Here is a 10348-nt window from a genome sequence, read left to right as displayed (position 1 = left end):
TCAGCCCTCCCAGGGCTCCTTCTCCATCCTCAGCCCTCCCAGGGCTCCCTCTCCATTCTCAGCCCTCCCAGGGCTCCCTCTCCATCCTCAGACCTCCCAGGGCTCCTTCTCCATCCTCAGCCCTCCCAGGGCTCCTTCTCCATCCTCAGCCCTCCCAGGGCTCCTTCTGCATCCTCAGCCCTCCCAGGGCTCCTTGTGCATCCTCAGACCTCCCAGGGCTCCTTTTCCATCCTCAGCCCTCCCAGGGCTCCTTCTCCATCCTCAGCCCTCCCAGGGCTCCTTCTCCATCCTCAGACCTCCCAGGGCTCCTTCTCCATCCTCAGACCTCCCAGGTCTCCTTCTGCATCCTCAGACCTCCCAGGGCTCCTTCTGCATCCTCAGACCTCCCAGGGCTCCTTCTGCATCCTCAGCCCTCCCAGGGCTCCTTCTCCATCCTCAGCCCTCCCAGGGCTCCTTCTGCATCCTCAGACCTCCCAGGGCTCCTTCTGCATCCTCAGACCTCCCAGGGCTCCTTGTGCATCCTCAGCCCTCCCAGGGCTCCTTCTCCATCCTCAGCCCTCCCAGGGCTCCTTCTCCATCCTCAGCCCTCCCAGGGCTCCTTCTCCATCCTCAGACCTCCCAGGGCTCCTTGTGCATCCCCAGACCTCCCAGGGCTCCTTCTCCATCCTCAGCCCTCCCAGGGCTCCTTCTCCATCCTCAGACCTCCCAGGGCTCCTTGTGCATCCCCAGACCTCCCAGGGCTCCTTCTCCATCCTCAGCCCTCCCAGGGCTCCTTCTCCATCCTCAGCCCTCCCAGGGCTCCTTCTCCATCCTCAGACCTCCAGGGCTCCTTGTGCATCCCCAGACCTCCCAGGGCTCCTTCTCCATCCTCAGCCCTCCCAGGGCTCCTTGTGCATCCTCAGACCTCCCAGGGCTCCTTCTCCATCCTCAGCCCTCCCAGGGCTCCTTCTGCATCCTCAGCCCTCCCAGGGCTCCTTCTCCATCCTCAGCCCTCCCAGGGCTCCTTCTCCATCCTCAGCCCTCCCAGGGCTCCTTCTGCATCCTCAGACCTCCCAGGGCTCCTTCTGCATCCTCAGCCCTCCCAGGGCTCCTTCTCCATCCTCAGCCCTCCCAGGGCTCCTTCTCCATCCTCAGACCTCCCAGGGCTCCTTCTCCATCCTCAGCCCTCCCAGGGCTCCTTGTGCATCCTCAGACCTCCCAGGGCTCCTTGTGCATCCTCAGCCCTCCCAGGGCTCCTTCTCCATCCTCAGCCCTCCCAGGGCTCCTTCTCCATCCTCAGCCCTCCCAGGGCTCCTTCTCCATCCTCAGCCCTCCCAGGGCTCCTTCTGCATCCTCAGCCCTCCCAGGGCTCCTTCTCCATCCTCAGACCCCCCAGGGCTCCTTCTCCATCCTCAGCCCTCCCAGGGCTCCTTCTGCATCCTCAGCCCTCCCAGGGCTCCTTCTCCATCCTCAGCCCTCCCAGGGCTCCTTCTCCATCCTCAGCCCTCCCAGGGCTCCTTCTCCCTCCTCAGCCCTCCCAGGGCTCCTTCTCCATCCTCAGCCCTCCCAGGGCTCCTTCTCCATCCTCAGCCCTCCCAGGGCTCCTTCTCCCTCCTCAGCCCTCCCAGGGCTCCTTCTCCATCCTCAGACCCCCCAGGGCTCCTTCTCCATCCTCAGCCCTCCCAGGGCTCCTTCTCCATCCTCAGCCCTCCCAGGGCTCCTTCTCCATCCTCAGACCTCCCAGGGCTCCTTCTCCATCCTCAGACCCCCCAGGGCTCCTTCTCCATCCTCAGACCCCCCAGGGCTCCTTGTGCATCCTCAGCCCTCCCACGGCTCCTTCTGCATCCTCAGCCCTCCCAGGGCTCCTTCTGCATCCTCAGCCCTCCCAGGGCTCCTTCTCCATCCTCAGCCCTCCCAGGGCTCCTTGTGCATCCTCAGACCTCCCAGGGCTCCTTCTCCATCCTCAGCCCTCCCAGGGCTCCTTCTCCATCCTCAGACCTCCCAGGGCTCCTTGTGCATCCTCAGACCTCCCAGGGCTCCTTCTCCATCCTCAGACCTCCCAGTGCTCCTTGTCCATCCTCAGACCTCCCAGGGCTCCTTCTCCATCCTCAGACCTCCCAGGGCTCCTTCTCCATCCTCAGCCCTCCCAGGGCTCCTTCTCCATCCTCAGCCCTCCCAGGGCTCCTTGTGCATCCTCAGACCTCCCAGGGCTCCTTGTGCATCCTCAGCCCTCCCAGGGCTCCTTCTCCATCCTCAGCCCTCCCAGGGCTCCTTCTCCATCCTCAGACCTCCCAGGGCTCCTTCTCCATCCTCAGCCCTCCCAGGGCTCCTTCTCCATCCTCAGCCCTCCCAGGGCTCCTTCTCCATCCTCAGCCCTCCCAGGGCTCCTTCTGCATCCTCAGCCCTCCCAGGGCTCCTTCTCCATCCTCAGACCTCCCAGGGCTCCTTGTGCATCCTCAGCCCTCCCAGGGCTCCTTGTGCATCCTCAGCCCTCCCAGGGCTCCTTCTGCATCCTCAGCCCTCCCAGGGCTCCTTGTGCATCCTCAGCCCTCCCAGGGCTACTTCTCCATCCTCAGCCCTCCCAGGGCTCCTTCTGCATCCTAAGACCCCCCAGGGCTCCTTCTGCATCCTCAGACCTCCCAGGGCTCCTTCTCCATCCTCAGACCTCCCAGGGCTCCTTCTCCATCCTCAGACCTCCCAGGGCTCCTTCTCCATCCTCAGCCCTCCCAGGGCTCCTTGTGCATCCTCAGCCCTCCCAGGGCTCCTTCTCCATCCTCAGCCCTCCCAGGGCTCCTTCTGCATCCTCAGACCTCCCAGGGCTCCTTCTCCATCCTCAGCCCTCCCAGGGCTCCTTCTCCATCCTCAGCCCTCCCAGGGCTCCTTCTGCATCCTCAGACCTCCCAGGGCTCCTTCTGCATCCTCAGCCCTCCCAGGGCTCCTTCTCCATCCTCAGACCTCCCAGGGCTCCTTGTCCATCCTCAGACCTCCCAGGGCTCCTTCTCCATCCTCAGACCTCCCAGGGCTCCTTCTCCATCCTCAGCCCTCCCAGGGCTCCTTCTCCATCCTCAGACCTCCCAGGGCTCCTTGTGCATCCTCAGCCCTCCCAGGGCTCCTTCTCCATCCTCAGACCTCCCAGGGCTCCTTCTCCATCCTCAGACCTCCCAGGGCTCCTTCTCCATCCTCAGCCCTCCCAGGGCTCCTTGTGCATCCTCAGCCCTCCCAGGGCTCCTTCTCCATCCTCAGCCCTCCCAGGGCTCCTTCTCCATCCTCAGCCCTCCCAGGGCTCCTTCTCCATCCTCAGCCCTCCCAGGGCTCCTTGTGCATCCTAAGACCCCCCAGGGCTCCTTCTGCATCCTCAGCCCTCCCAGGGCTCCTTCTGCATCCTCAGCCCTCCCAGGGCTCCTTCTGCATCCTCAGACCTCCCAGGGCTCCTTCTCCATCCTCAGCCCTCCCAGGGCTCCTTGTGCATCCTCAGACCTCCCAGGGCTCCTTCTCCATCCTCAGCCCTCCCAGGGCTCCTTCTCCATCCTCAGACCTCCCAGTGCTCCTTCTCCATCCTCAGACCTCCCAGGGCTCCTTCTCCATCCTCAGCCCTCCCAGGGCTCCTTCTGCATCCTCAGCCCTCCCAGGGCTCCTTCTGCATCCTCAGACCTCCCAGGGCTCCTTCTGCATCCTCAGACCTCCCAGGGCTCCTTCTCCATCCTCAGACCTCCCAGGGCTCCTTCTGCATCCTCAGCCCTCCCAGGGCTCCTTCTCCATCCTCAGCCCTCCCAGGGCTCCTTCTCCATCCTCAGCCCTCCCAGGGCTCCTTGTGCATCCTCAGACCTCCCAGGGCTCCTTCTCCATCCTCAGACCTCCCAGGGCTCCTTCTCCATCCTCAGACCCCCCAGGGCTCCTTCTGCATCCTCAGACCTCCCAGGGCTCCTTCTGCATCCTCAGCCCTCCCAGGGCTCCTTCTGCATCCTCAGACCTCCCAGGGCTCCTTGTCCATCCTCAGCCCTCCCAGGGCTCCTTCTCCATCCTCAGACCTCCCAGGGCTCCTTCTCCATCCTCAGCCCTCCCAGGGCTCCTTCTGCATCCTCAGACCTCCCAGGGCTCCTTCTCCATCCTCAGCCCTCCCAGGGCTCCTTCTCCATCCTCAGACCTCCCAGGGCTCCTTCTCCATCCTCAGCCCTCCTAGGTCTCCTTCTCCATCCTCAGCCCTCCCAGGGCTCCTTCTGCATCCTCAGACCCCCCAGGGCTCCTTCTGCATCCTCAGACCTCCCAGGGCTCCTTCTCCATCCTCAGACCTCCCAGGGCTCCTTCTGCATCCTCAGACCTCCCAGGGCTCCTTCTCCATCCTCAGCCCTCCCAGGGCTCCTTCTCCATCCTCAGCCCTCCCAGGGCTCCTTCTGCATCCTCAGCCCTCCCAGGGCTCCTTCTCCATCCTCAGCCCTCCCAGGGCTCCTTCTGCATCCTCAGCCCTCCCAGGGATCCTTGTGCATCCTCAGCCCTCCCAGGGCTCCTTCTCCATCCTCAGCCCTCCCAGGGCTCCTTCTGCATCCTCAGACCTCCCAGGGCTCCTTCTCCATCCTCAGACCTCCCAGGGCTCCTTCTCCATCCTCATCCCTCCCAGGGCTCCTTGTGCATCCTCAGCCCTCCCAGGGCTCCTTCTCCATCCTCAGCCCTCCCAGGGCTCCTTCTCCATCCTCAGACCTCCCAGGGCTCCTTCTGCATCCTCAGACCTCCCAGGGCTCCTTCTCCATCCTCAGACCTCCCAGGGCTCCTTCTGCATCCTCAGACCTCCCAGGGCTCCTTCTCCATCCTCAGCCCTCCCAGGGCTCCTTGTCCATCCTCAGCCCTCCCAGGGCTCCTTCTCCATCCTCAGACCTCCCAGGGCTCCTTGTGCATCCTCAGCCCTCCCAGGGCTCCTTCTGCATCCTCAGCCCTCCCAGGGCTCCTTCTCCATCCTCAGCCCTCCCAGGGCTCCTTCTCCATCCTCAGCCCTCCCAGGGCTCCTTCTCCATCCTCAGCCCTCCCAGGGCTCCTTCTCCATCCTCAGCCCTCCCAGGGCTCCCTCTCCATCCTCAGACCTCCCAGGGCTCCTTCTCCATCTTCAGCCCTCCCAGGGCTCCTTCTACATCCTCAGAACTCCCAGGGCTCCTTATGCATCCTCAGCCCTCCCAGGGCTCCTTCTGCATCCTCAGCCCTCCAAGGGATCCTTGTGCATCCTCAGCCCTCCCAGGGCTCCTTCTGCATCCTCAGACCTCCCAGGGCTCCTTCTCCATCCTAAGACCCCCCAGGGCTCCTTCTGCATCCTCAGCCCTCCCAGGGCTCCTTCTGCATCCTCAGCCCTCCCAGGGCTCGTTGTGCATCCTCAGCCCTCCCAGGGCTCCTTCTCCATCCTCAGCCCTCCCAGGGCTCCTTCTCCATCCTCAGCCCTCCCAGGGCTCCTTGTGCATCCTCAGCCCTCCCAGGGCTCCTTGTGCATCCTCAGCCCTCCCAGGGCTCCTTCTCCATCCTCAGCCCTCCCAGGGCTCCTTCTGCATCCTCAGCCCTCCCAGGGCTCCTTCTCCATCCTCAGACCTCCCAGGGCTCCTTCTGCATCCTCAGACCTCCCAGGGCTCCTTGTGCATCCCCAGACCTCCCAGGGCTCCTTCTCCATCCTCAGACCTCCCAGGGCTCCTTCTGCATCCTCAGCCCTCCCAGGGCTCCTTCTCCATCCTCAGCCCTCCCAGGGCTCCTTCTGCATCCTCAGCCCTCCCAGGGCTCCTTCTCCATCCTCAGCCCTCCCAGGGCTCCTTCTCCATCCTCAGCCCTCCCAGGGCTCCTTGTGCATCCTCAGCCCTCCCAGGGCTCCTTGTGCATCCTCAGCCCTCCCAGGGCTCCTTCTCCATCCTCAGCCCTCCCAGGGCTCCTTCTCCATCCTCAGCCCTCCCAGGGCTCCTTCTGCATCCTCAGCCCTCCCAGGGCTCCTTCTCCATCCTCAGCACTCCCAGGGCTCCTTCTCCATCCTCAGCCCTCCCAGGGCTCCTTCTCCATCCTCAGCCCTCCCAGGGCTCCTTGTGTATCCTCAGACCCCCCAGGGCTCCTTCTGCATCCTCAGCCCTCCCAGGGCTCCTTCTGCATCCTCAGCCCTCCCAGGGCTCCTTCTGCATCCTCAGACCCCCCAGGGCTCCTTCTGCATCCTCAGCCCTCCCAGGGCTCCTTCTGCATCCTCAGACCTCCCAGGGCTCCTTCTCCATCCTCAGCCCTCCCAGGGCTCCTTGTGCATCCTCAGACCTCCCAGGGCTCCTTCTCCATCCTCAGCCCTCCCAGGGCTCCTTCTCCATCCTCAGACCTCCCAGGGCTCCTTCTCCATCCTCAGAACTCCCAGGGCTCCTTCTCCATCCTCATACCTCCCAGTGCTCCTTCTCCATCCTCAGACCTCCCAGGGCTCCTTCTCCATCCTCAGACCTCCCAGGGCTCCTTCTCCATCCTCAGTCCTCCCAGGGCTCCTTGTGCATTCTCAGCCCTCCCAGGGCTCCTTCTCCATCCTCAGACCTCCCAGGGCTCCTTCTGCATCCTCAGACCTCCCAGGGCTCCTTCTGCATCCTCAGCCCTCCCAGGGCTCCTTCTCCATCCTCAGCCCTCCCAGGGCTCCTTCTGCATCCTCAGCCCTCCCAGGGCTTCTTCTCCATCCTCAGACCCCCCAGGGCTCCTTCTCCATCCTCAGCCCTCCCAGGGCTCCTTCTGCATCCTCAGCCCTCCCAGGGCTCCTTCTCCATCCTCAGCCCTCCCAGGGCTCCTTCTCCATCCTCAGCCCTCCCAGGGCTCCTTCTCCATCCTCAGCCCTCCCAGGGCTCCTTGTGCATCCTCAGACCTCCCAGGGCTCCTTCTCCATCCTAAGACCCCCCAGGGCTCCTTCTGCATCCTCAGCCCTCCCAGGGCTCCTTCTGCATCCTCAGCCCTCCCAGGGCTCCTTCTGCATCCTCAGACCTCCCAGGGCTCCTTCTCCATCCTCAGTCCTCCCAGGGCTCCTTGTGCATCCTCAGCCCTCCCAGGGCTCCTTCTCCATCCTCAGACCTCCCAGGGCTCCTTCTGCATCCTCAGCCCTCCCAGGGCTCCTTCTCCATCCTCAGCCCTCCCAGGGCTCCTTCTCCATCCTCAGCCCTCCCAGGGCTCCTTCTCCATCCTCAGCCCTCCCAGGGCTCCTTCTCCATCCTCAGACCTCCCAGGGCTCCTTGTGCATCCTCAGCCCTCCCAGGGCTCCTTCTCCATCCTCAGACCTCCCAGGGCTCCTTCTCCATCCTCAGACCTCCCAGGGCTCCTTCTGCATCCTCAGCCCTCCCAGGGCTCCTTCTCCATCCTCAGCCCTCCCAGGGCTCCTTGTGCATCCTCAGCCCTCCCAGGGCTCCTTGTGCATCCTCAGCCCTCCCAGGGCTCCTTCTCCATCCTCAGCCCTCCCAGGGCTCCTTCTCCATCCTCAGCCCTCCCAGGGCTCCTTCTCCATCCTCAGACCTCCCAGGGCTCCTTCTCCATCCTCAGCCCTCCCAGGGCTCCTTGTGCATCCTCAGCCCTCCCAGGGCTCCTTCTCCATCCTCAGCCCTCCCAGGGCTCCTTCTCCATCCTCAGCCCTCCCAGGGCTCCTTCTGCATCCTCAGCCCTCCCAGGGCTCCTTCTGCATCCTCAGACCTCCCAGGGCTCCTTGTGCATCCTCAGCCCTCCCAGGGCTCCTTCTCCATCCTCAGACCTCCCAGGGCTCCTTCTCCATCCTCAGCCCTCCCAGGGCTCCTTGTGCATCCTCAGCCCTCCCAGGGCTCCTTGTGCATCCTCAGCCCTCCCAGGGCTCCTTCTCCATCCTCAGCCCTCCCAGGGCTCCTTCTGCATCCTCAGACCTCCCAGGGCTCCTTCTGCATCCTCAGACCTCCCAGGGCTCCTTCTCCATCCTCATCCCTCCCAGGGCTCCTTCTGCATCCTCAGCCCTCCCAGGGCTCCTTCTCCATCCTCAGACCTCCCAGGGCTCCTTCTCCATCCTCAGCCCTCCCAGGGCTCCTTGTGCATCCTCAGCCCTACCAGGGCTCCTTCTCCATCCTCAGCCCTCCCAGGGCTCCTTCTCCATCCTCAGACCTCCCAGGGCTCCTTCTGCATCCTCAGCCCTCCCAGGGCTCCTTGTGCATCCTCAGCCCTCCCAGGGCTCCTTCTGCATCCTCAGACCTCCCAGGGCTCCGTCTCCATCCTCAGCCCTCCCAGGGCTCCTTCTCCATCCTCAGCCCTCCCAGGGCTCCTTCTCCATCCTCAGCCCTCCCAGGGCTCCTTGTGCATCCTCAGACGTCCCAGGGCTCCTTCTGCATCCTCAGACCTCCCAGGGCTCCTTGTGCATCCTCAGCCCTCCCAGGGCTCCTTCTCCATCCTCAGCCCTCCCAGGGCTCCTTCTCCATCCTCAGCCCTCCCAGGGCTCCTTGTGTATCCTCAGACCCCCCAGGGCTCCTTCTGCATCCTCAGCCCTCCCAGGGCTCCTTCTGCATCCTCAGCCCTCCCAGGGCTCCTTCTGCATCCTCAGACCCCCCAGGGCTCCTTCTGCATCCTCAGCCCTCCCAGGGCTCCTTCTCCATCCTCAGCCCTCCCAGGGCTCCTTCTCCATCCTCAGCCCTCCCAGGGCTCCTTCTCCATCCTCAGACCTCCTAGGGCTCCTTCTCCATCCTCAGACCCCCCAGGGCTCCTTCTCCATCCTCAGACCTCCCAGGGCTCCTTCTGCATCCTCAGCCCTCCCAGGGCTCCTTCTCCATCCTCAGACCTCCCAGGGCTCCTTCTCCATCCTCAGCCCTCCCAGGGCTCCTTCTCCATCCTCAGCCCTCCCAGGGCTCCTTCTCCATCCTCAGACCTCCCAGGGCTCCTTCTGCATCCTCAGCCCTCCCAGGGCTCCTTCTCCATCCTCAGACCTCCCAGGGCTCCTTCTCCATCCTCAGCCCTCCCAGGGCTCCTGCTCCATCCTCAGACCTCCCAGGGCTCCTTCTCCATCCTCAGCCCTCCCAGGGCTCCTTCTGCATCCTCAGCCCTCCCAGGGTTCCTTGTGCATCCTCAGACCTCCCAGGGCTCCTTCTCCATCCTCAGTCCTCCCAGGGCTCCTTGTGCATCCTCAGACCTCCCAGGGCTCCTTGTGCATCCCCAGACCTCCCAGGGCTCCTTCTCCATCCTCAGACCTCCCAGGGCTCCTTCTGCATCCTCAGCCCTCCCAGGGCTCCTTCTCCATCCTCAGCCCTCCCAGGGCTCCTTCTGCATCCTCAGCCCTCCCAGGGCTCCTTCTCCATCCTCAGCCCTCCCAGGGCTCCTTCTCCATCCTCAGCCCTCCCAGGGCTCCTTGTGCATCCTCAGCCCTCCCAGGGCTCCTTCTCCATCCTCAGCCCTCCCAGGGCTCCTTCTCCATCCTCAGCCCTCCCAGGGCTCCTTCTCCATCCTCAGCCCTCCCAGGGCTCCTTCTGCATCCTCAGCCCTCCCAGGGCTCCTTCTCCATCCTCAGCCCTCCCAGGGCTCCTTCTCCATCCTCAGACCTCCCAGGGCTCCTTCTGCATCCTCAGCCCTCCCAGGGCTCCTTCTCCATCCTCAGCCCTCCCAGGGATCCTTCTCCATCCTCAGCCCTCCCAGGGCTCCTTCTCCATCCTCAGACCTCCCAGGGCTCCTTATGCATCCTCAGCCCTCCCAGGGCTCCTTCTGCATCCTCAGCCATCCCAGGGCTCCTTGTGCATCCTCAGCCCTCCCAGGGCTCCTTCTCCATCCTCAGCCCTCCCAGGGCTCCTTCTGCATCCTCAGACCTCCCAGGGCTCCTTCTCCATCCTCAGCCCTCCCAGGGCTCCTTCTCCATCCTCAGCACTCCCAGGGCTCCTTCTCCATCCTCAGCCCTCCCAGGGCTCCTTCTCCATCCTCAGCCCTCCCTGGGCTCCTTGTGTATCCTCAGACCCCCCAGGGCTCCTTCTCCATCCTCAGCCCTCCCAGGGCTCCTTGTGCATCCTCAGCCCTCCCAGGGCTCCTTGTGCATCCTCAGACCTCCCAGGGCTCCTTCTCCATCCTCAGCCCTCCCAGGGCTCCTTCACCATCCTCAGACCTCCCAGGGCTCCTTCTGCATCCTCAGCCCTCCCAGGGCTCCTTCTCCATCCTCAGACCTCCCAGGGCTCCTTCTGCATCCTCAGCCCTCCCAGGGCTCCTTCTCCATCCTCAGCCCTCCCAGGGCTCCTTCTGCATCCTCAGCCCTCCCAGGGCTCCTTCTCCATCCTCAGCCCTCCCAGGGCTCCTTCTGCATCCTCAGACCTCCCAGGGCTCCTTCTGCATCCTCAGCCCTCCCAGGGCTCCTTCTGCATCCTCAGCCCTCCCAGGGCTCCTTCTCCATCCTCAGCCCTCCCAGGGCTCCTTCTGC

This window comes from Gallinula chloropus (genome assembly GCF_964237585.1).
Source record: "Gallinula chloropus genome assembly, chromosome: 33".
Taxonomy (NCBI): domain Eukaryota; kingdom Metazoa; phylum Chordata; class Aves; order Gruiformes; family Rallidae; genus Gallinula; species Gallinula chloropus.
The sequence above is the reverse complement of the archived record's forward strand: the minus strand, read 5'-3'. Positions refer to the sequence as shown.